The sequence below is a fragment of the Pollicipes pollicipes genome, unplaced genomic scaffold (genome assembly GCF_011947565.3).
Source record: "Pollicipes pollicipes isolate AB1234 unplaced genomic scaffold, Ppol_2.1 Scaffold_4002;HRSCAF=4701_pilon_pilon_pilon, whole genome shotgun sequence".
In the NCBI taxonomy this organism is placed as follows: Eukaryota; Metazoa; Arthropoda; class Thecostraca; order Pollicipedomorpha; family Pollicipedidae; genus Pollicipes; species Pollicipes pollicipes.
The window spans coordinates 30,815,346-30,827,354 of NW_023596420.1; the positions used below are offsets into that span (position 1 = coordinate 30,815,346).

The 12,009-nt window shown below is 54.6% G+C and overlaps 1 protein-coding gene across 1 annotated transcript in view; it reads left to right on the forward strand.

The window, feature by feature from the left end:
- Positions 1-958: 958 nt before the first annotated feature.
- The window catches only part of LOC119094375 (protein sprint), a gene marked incomplete in the record, with an annotated part of 60,402 nt that continues 49,351 nt past the window's right edge, over positions 959-12,009 (forward strand). Inside the window, 1 exon segment of the mRNA XM_037217439.1 lies at positions 959-1,145.

Genomic DNA, 12,009 nt, shown 5'->3' on the forward strand with positions numbered 1-12,009 from the left:
GCATGATAACGTAAATCGGGTGTTAATGTGGTGGCGCGGATGATTGATCACTTTGGTCTTCTGTTTTATCTTTTTACTGGCAGACTCTGCACACCATCGGAACATTTGCCGTCTTCCGCTTCTGCGCGTTTTATGTTCTTTATCTCAATTATGGTTAATGTTGTTCATTGTCGGCCACGAGCAATGCCTTAAAAGGTCGGACATTTCACAAATGAATGATCGCGTTGCATTTTCATTTAACGAGCATCTGGGCATTTTAAAGACGGTAATCTTTATGATGAGACCCCCCGCGCTTTTTCGCATGTCCAAGAGTGCAGCTGACTTCAACATGCTTGAAAAAGATCAACCCCTAGTGGTGCTCAAATGGTAAAAACCTTGAAATAGAACCTTTCCTTTGCGGCCTAGAGGATGATTCCAAACATTTTGTCAGTTCATCATGCCCCACAATTTTTTTCAACAGGCTTTCCCAGACAACATCTACAGGTCATGAAGTTCATGTGTGTTGGGTTGAGGTTCGTAGGTAGGTAGGCGGCGAAAAGTTTTGATCAAGCAATTTACGTTAAACTTTGACAGGATACATAGCAAATCAGCGTAAATTATGTTCTGGCCGACGTTTGAATGAGGGAATTCCATCATCCGAAAAAGCCCACGACGGCGTGTGAGCTTTGATTATGGGTTGGCCGATCGTTAGTGGAAGGCCGTCACCCCAATTAGCAGTGAAGCCAAACCAGTTCCGAGTTCTGAACGTTAAACACATCACGAGGTACCTACAAATCAAAACAAAACATCGCTCGAAACACCAGTGAACCCGCTTACCATTTCTCACCTCCAGCATTCGCGTCTCGCACCCGTACTGACCTTGGCCCCTGCCTGCGTGCGTTCGAGGTCTCCTCCCCCCCCCCCCCGCGTCGCCGCCGCCGCCGCCGCCGCCGCGGTCGAGCCAGTAGTGCTGTGCGGGTCGAAGGGGTCGGACGTTGGGCCCCGTTCCGGGACGCTGACGGGCCGCTGCTGACAGCGGAGCCGAGGCGTCACCGAGCCCCCTGAGGTCCGCGCCCGCTGCCAGACTCCACCAGAGGTCTGGAGAGGGGTGCCGACACGTGCAGGGGCGAGCGAGCGACCGCCGAACTTACCGTCCGAAACAGCAAGTGAGTCAGGATTTGGGCGGGGATCTCCGCCGGCAGGGTCGGAGGGGGGTCCGGTGTCCAGACGGAGAGGAATGGTGGGCGGGAGCAGGTGTGCGAGGACCCTCATTCCCTCCACCTTTTGGCCAGACTTAATCACTTCGACTATGTCTTAACTACTTAACTACTTAACTGCTTTACTTAATTACTTAACTACGACTATGCCTTCGTCTTTTTTTATTACTACTTTACTTATCATTATCATTTTGGTCTATTATTTCCCCTCCTCACGGTGTTCACCTGGGGGTTATATGTTAACAGCATTGAATTAAGGTTTTATGCTAACAGCCTTAACTTGTATGACTAGCTACTTTTAACTTATAATATTGATACGTGTTTAAATGGTTAATGCCATGTGTTGAAAGGGCTGCTATTGAAATGTTGGGTGAAACTAAGAGTCCACATCACATTACAATAAGTTGAACAGGCATTTATGCCGACGCCATGCCGCAACATTAGAACGGTTAGTGTTTAAAATCACCGGGAAGCGAAAGGGCAAAGGGGCACGCCCCCCCCCCCCCCACCCCCCACCCCCACCCCACATCCGCGAGGCTGCTGTCCACGTGTCAACGTGTGCATCAACGTGCCTGTGTCGATTGCCTCGGCGCACTCGACGCGGCATTTGTGACTGTTCTAAACGCGAATGGTTGTGTTAGGTTGACTCTACACCCCGTCATCGATAAAGTCGGAACCCCAGTGAACGTTTCACGCATGTTTTTCGTCCCCGTAAGCGTGTTCCTTTGTTGTGAGATAGCGGCAGGCAAGTCGATTTCGACTGTCCTTGGCGTTTTAGTGCGCTCTTCCCAAGCAGTCAGCTGCAAGCATCGTGCAAAACATCAACCGTTTTATAACCGAGCATGGTCGGTAATGGCTGCCTGTACTCTGCGTGGCTGCAGTGATCCTAGTCTGTCAGCTATCGCCTCAGAGTTCGCGGTTGATAAAATAACTTTTTGAACGCGAAGTACACACCGGATCGTTTTCCGTAAAATAGCACGCTGACAGAGAATGCCCGGCGGTCTCTCATCCCACAAATACAGCGGCGAATCTGTTGGTCGCAAACAAGTTGCAATGCGTGTTATTTGCCTGCGTTCCGTCCTTTGTTGCAAATATAATTCGAGGGCTCTCGAATGCATCCAAACCGTTACTATCTTCAATCTACATTACTCTCTACTGCAACCAAACCCATCGTTTTGTTTCGTTGACTGAAAGCACCTCGCCGAAAGAAAAGCAAGGAAGTTTAACATTTCCGCCTTCGGACGTTTCCGCGTGTGGTATGCTTTGCCGCTCCGACACCCAGATGTAAAAACAGCACCCAGTCCGCACCCGGACGTCATTTGACCCGCTTGCGGAGACTAAAATCAGTTTTGTCCACGTCTTTCCGCGCGATGGTGTTGCAAAGAGTCGGCGTTTTTGCGCCAGCAAAGATATATGACCACTCCGTGCTAATTATCCAAACATTGCACCGTGGCTGCGCCTTTACTGCAGCTGGGGTCTGCTTTAAGCACTAAATCTGCGACGCTTGTTTTCCTACACCATACCATTACGCAGATGCCAGCCGACTTCCCATGACCCGCCACAAGGACTACATCTGGAGAGCTATGCGGAAAAAATCCGGAGAAGCCGGCTCGCCTGAAATGCCGAAAGGACACGATGCGATTTTGGGCCGAGGCGCCCTGCTCGAGCGCTTTACAACAATGGGCGGTGCGTGAGAATATGATGCCGGCACCCCAGGAGACCCGGGAATGTTCCCAAATAGCGTCACGTCGCCGGCCGTAGCCGCGGCTGCAGGGCGCCCCCAAGGCCACGCCAGCCGCGAGAGGAATCAGCGGAGCTTCAATCGCAACGGGCGAGACGCGGCGTAACAGACGCGATCCATCAGCCCGGCCTGCAAACGTGCACGGGCTCGCAACGCGCCGCCCGATCTGACCCTTGACCTCGGCCGGCTGGCCGGCGGGCGCCCGGGGCGACGTCTGGGCGGTGGACGCCGCCGCTGGACGAGGGCGGTGGGTGTGACCCAAGGGCGGGCGGCTGGACGGCGGCGGCCCGGGAAACACCCCGCGTGGGATGCCGGCGTCTGCATCGGCCCGCGCCGGGCACATCTGCTGCCGCTGGATCGTCTGCCACGCCTGGGTCCGGCCCGCTGAAGCGACGCGAGCGCAGGTTTTTGCTCTTCTTCAGTCCGCCGCGGGCTGTCATCAGCTGGCGTCGGCTGTGCGGCGGCAAGATAGATGCGCGCTTCTTCTCGAATCGAGCGGCGGTGTGAGGAGTGAATACGGCTCAAAAGGCATGGTACCTGTCAAGAATGAAATGTGTAATGGGAGGACACGAATTCAAGACGATAGCCAAAAGCGGCAGCCACCATTTATCTTTTGGTCATATGCGACTGATTTGTACACAGACCTCTACATAATCTAGCGCTTGCTTTGACACCACCGCCATTCCGATGCATGTTCTATCGGTTCTTGATGAGGCCTCAGAAACAGATAACCTGACCAACGATACGGGCACGCACATCAGAGTGCACGAAATGCCGCAGGCAAATGAACTGGTGTTTAAGTGAGTACGTACTGCATTGGCTCATCCTTGTCGGCCAGAGCACCTGAATCATTCTGTGTAGTTTGTCCGGTAAAATGTCTCGTTTTCTTTCCACCGGTGAACAGCTGCCGGCTGGTTGGTTGTAGCCGCGCGCCTGTTTTGTCAAAAAGAAAATGTCTCGTCAGAGTCCTGCGGGGTCAATTATCCCGCAGATACTTTATGGAGATACAGCTTATCAGGGCTTCACGGGTGGTGCCCGGGTGGTAATTGAAACGTTTGCTGCAACTCCCGCCGGCCTGCATAATTTGCCACTTAGTTCCCATCCCATATGATTAAGAACGTTCATTTGGTTATCTCGCAAGGTCGAAAACCTTTGAAAAACCCGTCAATATCCCTGACCGAATATGTTTTGTTGCAGACAGCACTGATGTTTGTTACTTGAAATAGCATGCTTTTCAATATTGCAGTGCCGCAGCCATGGCGAAACTCATTAATAGCACGAAGCTCTAACAGCAGATGCGTTTTTCTTCTCGACCATTGAAATACGTAATGCCTGTAGTTGAAATCCACAAGGTCATGGCCTTCGCCGATTGCGATGATTTTCCGGACGCCGGAGATCCATTATCATCCAGGCTATGCCAATGGACACGAATAATTGGACCGAATGCCACGCTCTTGAAACGTCCGGCTTCAAAACCGAATCGTGAGGGATTTCGACCCGAACGCCGTGAGGTGAAGAGTGATTGAGGTGAACTTCTCTGCTTGATTGTGAGGCCACCACATAACAAAAACGTAAAGAATACGTCTCGTGTCCTTGGCACGCAGACGCGAACTGAGCGCGAAGCGAAGCGTCGCTCTCCATCGGCTCTGGATTTGCGTTTTTGCCCTGCATGCCCGCCAGCTCTGGCCCCGTCATCGGTCAGACCTGGCCTCGGCTCTCGCCCTGGGCGCGATCCCTCATTGCGCCGTCGACAACGGTGGCGAATGGAGCTGCTGATGAAGGAGACCGGGCCGTCACGAGACCCGCTAATTAATCTCATTAATCGGAAGGCCGCCGTCAAAACCTGCCCATCGCGCCGCTGCTGGAGACCCGACCGGCGGCGGTCGGCGCCACCACCAGGCCCCGCGCGGGGTCACGACCCGCCAGCCGAGCACCGCCGGAAAACAGATCAGTGTCGAGCGCCGTCCTGCTGCAGCCTTGGCTGCTCACAGGACGGCGCCTTCGCGGACGTCGTGGACGATTCGCGCTGGTGTTTTTGCGCGCCTGGCACGCTCGGCGGCGGCAGGCGGCGCGCAGGCGCGGCGCTCGTCAGGCGGACGTCAGGCCTGCGTCGGCCCGCGCGCCTGCGGCCAGGCCCGGGTGTACAGGCGGACAGGCGGACAGGCGGAGAACCGGCATCTCTTCCACTTTTTGATGAGCCTGTGGTGGCTTGTCGGGCTAATGGTTTGAGCTGCCTTCAGCGGAAGGTTTTTGCTTGCGACGCTTTGTGTGATGCAAGGAGTTTTCGGGTTTCCGTGCCTGCTCAGCAAAAACTTCGCAGCGAAGCTGTAACATTTATGGTCGTGTAACTCTTCCATCCAAGAACGCTGGCAAGAAACCATTTTCCTTGCCCATTACGTTTTGGTCGCACTAGTCTCCCTGCGTGCGAGTCGCCATGGCCGCGCGGGCTCGCGTGAACTAACCAGCGCACAAACACCATATTTGCGCCGAGCAGCACGGCACGCCTCGTGCGCGGCTGCGTGACCTCCGCGATCCGCTGCGGGCTCGCGATTCTCCGCACCCGTCAGCCGTCTGTCTGTCGCGGGCCGGCTGCCTGTCGACCGGGAGGGGCCGGCGGGCCTGGTCAGAGGCCGGGCCGGGCGGCTCGAAAACACGCGACAGCGCCGACAAAAAGGCCGCGACCCTGGCGCCGCGCGGCCGGTGCGGGCGGAACGGAGTCGGCACGACGCGGGGAACTGGAACGGCAGGAACGAGGAAGCTCACGTCTGGAGGGCGGGACCGGCCACCACGGACGCAGGGGAATGCTGGCAACTGGACGGCAGGAGTGGAGGTGATTGGAACCCAGGGAACTGGAGCGGTGGTGAGATGGTGGCAGGGGGCTAAGGGGCGGAGTCTGGTCGCTCTGTACCAGAGTTGTTCCCGCACTGTTTAGTCACAAATAACCGTTGCAGCGGTATCGGATGATGTGAGTGACGGGTCAGGAAACTGCTAAGATAATCAAATTAAGTACGTGGATTAAATGATTCGTGGAGCCGCAAAGAATTGTCAATTACGCAGATTAAGTGCACTTGCGAGGAATATTGTGCATATATGATATGATAAGACAGCGCTATAGCTTTATTCCTCGCAGAACAGCCAGGAAAATGAAAGAATGGCAATTGAACTGACATTCGTTTCGATGAAGGCATGCAGTCGAAATATCAATCCATCCATCTCTCCATTCTCCTGGTTATTCTACAAGAAATAAGGGCTATTAGTATTGTGTTATAGTCAAGGAATCGGCAGCATGACTTCATGCACGTCCAACATAACACTAGAGCTAGAATGGGGTCAAAACCAGAGGCTTCAGCGAAGAACTGGGGCGGACCAGACCAAACCGGTCCCAGCCGAGCAGCCATGCCGTCATTAGAACCGTTCGGCGTCACGACCGGGGCACTGCGGCTTCCCGGCGAGCGGTCGGCCCTGACCAGGCGACCCGGCGGCGGCGGGCCTCCCGCTCCGCCGGGCGCCGCTGCAGCCGCCACCCCTGACCCCGGCCGGCGCTCGTGACCCCGGTGACCCGCTCGAGGCGCGGCGGCTGACCGACCCCGGATGTAAGCCACATCCGGCGCCACCCGACCGGCAGCCGCCCGCCGCCCAGCCGGCCACTTCCGCGGGTCTGCGCGCCAGGTGCGGGAGAGAAGGGGGCGGGGCCGGGGGCGGCGGGCGGGGTGGGGCCGGACCGGGATGGTGTCACCCGCGGCGCGGCGCGGCGTGGCGCGACAAGCCGCAGCTGGACGGGGCGCTGGGAGGGGAGGGAGGTGTGAAACGATCGCGCCGCCGGCTCCCGGCGAGTTACGACCGGTGCGTGGCGCACAGCTGCCGCCGACGCGACTTCCTGGTTAAGACGGACGTAACGCGGTACGACGGGCGCGCTCGCGCTGACGGCGCCGGCGCCAGGGCCGTGTTTGTGCTCGGCGCCGCCTCTCGGCGGATTGCCATCAGTGTCGTGTTATGAATAAGGCGCCGCTCAGGTGTCGCCGGCCTGAGTGCTGTCCGTGTTGTGGTTGTTTGGCTGGGGCTTCCGGGGGCGTGGAGGGGAGGGGCGTCGGCGGCGGCGTCCGTGACGGGCTGGCACTCACTGGCCGTCCTGGGAAATGGTATCAGCTTCGGTGGCAGCATACGGCGGCAGGCTTTCGCGAAGGCACTTGAAGATCTGAGCTGGGGATTGTTGGCATCGAGGACGGGGTGCTAGCGCTTGCTGTGAAGATGACCTCCGATTGGAATGTTTTATCGAGATTATGCTTATGACACGTCAGCGATGGCGCGCAAGCTAATCGAAGCCTACTCTGCATCAATAAAAAACCACTTCCTGGTCCTTGAGTTGCGCCTAATCCCCGGTCTCCGTTTGTGCGATTCGTTCCGCGTTATTCCAGGTCGGTGGCAGAAATCTATTGGCTTCTGTCGTGGGCTATTTTTGCCCATATCTTGACCTCATTTTCTCGGTGGGATGTCCTCGTGAACATCGAACAACCGTTGGCTCTCAATATTTCGCTCCTCTGTGCAGTGTGCTTTGGGTGCACTGCCAAAATTGTCATAGTAGTTCATGCTGGGCAAACATGTCTGCTCTCTTGTGTGTATATTACGAAACACAACGCCAAAATCCAGTGTATTAACGTTTTGACCGCACGCACACGGGGTCTTCAACAAAAACATCGACTTTCATCGTTGCAATCTCCGTGAGCTTAACCGGCTATTAGCTGCACAGAACAATCTCTGAGCAGCAATATTATAATTTCACATCGACCTGTATGGGTCAAAGAAAGGGCTTAAGAAAAAAAGACTAAAAAAGAACTTAAGGAAAGGATTGGTCACGATGGGACGACTGTAAGTGAAACCATTTCAGCGTACACGAGGCGGCCTGTACATAAATCGATATTTACTGTAAAATGAGAGCAAAACGCAGGCAGGCAGACCGGTGTGCATCGATGATACATATTCCGTGCCGCTGAAATGACTCAACAAAACCCTGCGTGCCTGGGCTACTCTTGGTCAAATTTACTTCCGTCGAGGCTGTTTTCAAGACAATAAACAATGCAGGCCGTTGCCTACAGCACACGATGTTATGAAAGGCCGACTTTGCTGGTTTCCGTTCAAGTTTTTGTTTCATGTCAGGTCTAGCAGTCGTATTTTCTTCATCAAGCTCGCTGACAGGAGACAGTAGGAGAACGTCAGTGCTTAACGCTTCCGCTTCGATTCTGGCCGCTCGATTTTTGTCGGGCCCGTCCAAATCCTCCTACACCGTCCCACCCGGCCCCGGTTCAGGCAAATGTTGTGATCCTGGCGAGTGTCGACGCCGCCACGTCCGGCCCTGCCTTTAAATGAGTTCATGACAGGTAATAGCACACAAGTGGCGTAGGCTTAGCCAGACCGGGATAGCGTCTGCCACTGCTCACGAGACAGCCTGGCCATAGTTTGACAGACGCCGCTGGCAGGCCCATATATGCCCATAGCCTCCTCCAAGGATCATTAGCGTCGATGATCACCGCCATTTGATCATTTGCCGGCTGGCGAGACAAGTCTAGCTGATGCATTCTTGGCGTTCAGAGCAAAACGAAAACAACAGCGATCAGCGCAATTTACTTAGCATGACATGCGGAACAGTATCATAATAAAAGTACGCACTCTTACCAGTTTAAAGGAACGGAGACTTCGACGCCTGAAATCCACGTCCGGGTGTTTGGTTGTCGTTGCTTGCGACCATAACCATATCACCGGATTTTGCGGGTATGTTCTTTTATACAAGGATTAACAGCATCAAACCTTTTTGTTATGCACTAATGAAATAATCATCCCATTTCGAAGCGCCTTCGGTCGAAGACCATCAAAATGTCAAGCTTGAATGACCTGACGACTGTATTCATGTAATGGTTTTTGTCGTGAAATAATCAAAATTCCATTCGAGCTCGCATTCTTGTGGGCGGTGTGTTTACATTGCCACCAATGCAGAACAAAACATGAGCAGACCACCATTGTCATTTTCGCCAAACCACTAGCTGATCGTCTCGGGCGCTGCCATGTTACGCATTCGTCGATGCTTCCACCGGTCCGCCGAGGTTGCCCGGCCACAGCTGTCGGCGGCCCACCGGCCCGCCGAGGCTCCCCGGCCTGAGCTGTTCGCGGGGACGGACATGCGTCGAGTAAACAGGGCCCATCCGCCTCGACCTGCGGCGTCGGCACGGGGCACTGGGTCACGGGGCTATCGTGTCCGGGGGGGGGGGGGGGGGGGGCACGGTGCGTGACTGCAAACACAGGCGCTGTGAGTCACGGACGCACGTCAGCACCAGGCGTGATTGGCCATTGGATGGTTGCGCGATTGCTGTGAAAACGGCCCGCGTCAGTGCGCGCTGCCGATTACTTTTTTAATGCGGCCGTCGATGTCCATGTGTGGCCTGGGACCGGCTGTGCACATCGGACAAATCGGTTAAGAAATGGGAGCGGTTTATACTGGCGTCCAGTTTCAATATTGAAAGGGGCCGCCACCACCGGTTAACGGAGCGATGCGCACTGAGGTCCAGCACTGCACGGAATGCAGATGCCGTGGGTGTGGCAGGGGCTCAGGCCCAGCATGAGCGCTGGGGTCAGCCGGGCACCTAACAGCGCCGGTGCCACAAATCGTGACCCTCGTGCCGTGATCGCATGACCGGCCACTAGCGCTGTAGCGTCTCCATGGTCAGGGATGGTCGCTGCGAGGGGAGCGTGCAGAAGCGCTTGCCGACGCGGCTATTGTGGGTACACGAGCCCGCGGCGTTTCATTCGTTCACGTGCATGTTGCTTTCGTATCGTTCTTGATAGCGTGGCTCTTAGACATGGGCGTAAAATTGTACTTTCATTGTCATACATAAAGATAGCTATTTAGGCGAATATTCAGTTGTTAGTTATGCCAGCCGGACACCACCGTGCTAGCCGGACACCACCGTGTGTAATCGAATCCGACGAAGGCCTTTAACAAAGCAATGATGAATATGGTCTGCCCTGACCGCGTGGCTATAAGCCATGGCCTGCAACACTCAGGTCAGTGCATATAGCGCTCTTCAGTAATTACGGCATATCGTTACCATTGTTTTGCAAGCTAAGTTTTCCAACGTGTCCTAATGGTGCGCTATAACGTGCACTTCATCTCAGAATACGGCTTTAGTTCACATGTGGAGTTTGACCGAAATAGACGCTCCGCAATCGCATGGACATAGACGGTCAGCCCAAGAGAGAGCCAAAAAGAGACTCCAGCGCTCCCGGCCTGCCACTGTGCGAGTGAACTGCCATCGGCTGCGATCTGCTCTGTGCTCGTTAACACATACTCTTATCGGTCACTGTGTGCCGCATCAACGTGTCGCCGTGCGAGGTGCACGCGTGCAAGGCGTCGCCGTCGGCAGCTGGTCGGCAGGCGTTCTCTCCGAGCTCGCATCGCACTGGCGCCTTGCAGGCAAGTGTTCTGATGACATTTCCCAGCTCGCGTGGGGCGCTTGCGCCTTGCACACACAGCATGCCTGCTATTGTGCAAAGGCTGCTTCTGCAAGCTGTGTGGAGTAAAAGTGCCGCATGACACTGTGGCCGTGCGTACTTGGAAGATGTCCGTCCTGACCACGTGGACAGGTCTGGGTCCCGCAGCTGAAGAGCGGCGGCGTACCGTCCCGTTGTCACGCCAGGGGCGGAGCAAGGATTTCCCTGAGGTAGCTGCCATTCACTGTATCTATTGTCCGGGGTCCCAAAGTGGAATGGGATCCATGCAAGATCCGATTAGGTCGCTCCTCCAGAAGTTGTGTGATCTTCACTCACTTAAGTCCGAAATCTGGGAAAACATGCCATGCTAGGAAACCATGTCATGCTGGGATTTACATGCACTCTGGTCACGTTTAGCGTCTTGTGCACCGCAATGTTTCTTGGGCGCTAATGTTTTGTGGGACCTTGCAATTCTTCTATCTTCACAAGGCCTCCATGCAGGTCCCAAGTGAGGCATCCCCCCCCCCCCTCCAAAGCCGCATCCGTGTCAGACAGTCGGCTTCTGCTGCAGTTACTAGGCTCGTTAGCAGACGGAATTCGCTGTCACATCGTGTTGCGATCTAATCAAAGCACGCACGACAGTTTTGTCGCAGATAACAACGGACGCTTTGTTTCCATTCTTTATGAAAGTGCAACGTCCTGCGCAGGCCGCGTTGGTGCGTTCTAGAATGCTTAAGTCCAGGGGCATTTGCAGGCTTTCGTAATAGAGAGGGCTCAACTCCCAATTAATTTCACCGAGAAACCCTGTTTTAGCGCATCGTAGGTACGCGAAATTTCCTCCACGTACAGTTCGCTTTTCAATCTACTTATTTTTCAGTCTATTTATTATTACTATATATGTATATATATATATATTTATATATATATATATATATATATATATATATATATATATGTATAGTCCACGTTTCTGCCTCGATTATTTTTTCCGTCGACATTATGCAAATGCACATAGAAACCCGGACATCTTTGAGAAGGGTGTGGGAAGGCACATGCCCACTGGTGCATCCATTAAATACGCCACTGCTTGTGTCCTTCATCAACACTTTTCGAGCTTATTGTTTGTTCATCATTTAGCAGTAGATGAATTCAGGCGAGTTCGTAATGCACTGAACAAACGCATTGTTTCAATGGGCTGGTTTGATCAGGAGGAGCCTAATTCGCTCGCGTTGAATGTAACGGTTTTCTTAAGTGGTTGTTGTCATGCAGGCACTCGTTGGTGGTCATCGCTAATCGTTTGTCCACACAAAAACTGCAGAGTGAGCAGGTGAAGCCGTTAACTCCCCATCGTTCTCCGCTGTCAACACTGACTCCAGAATAACGCAAAGCAAATAACCTCACCGCACCAAGCCCCGTTTTTTCGCTGTCACATTCGCGTTCGCGGCCAGCCCATCTGGCGAACAAACAGCCGTTTCCGACACCACTTGCCTTCCACCACGGACGGCGGGCCAGCGTCTGGTAGACAGTCCCCAGCCCCTGCCGCGGCCGCCGCGGATCTGGTCGGCCGAGGATCCCCCCCCCCCCCCGACCCCC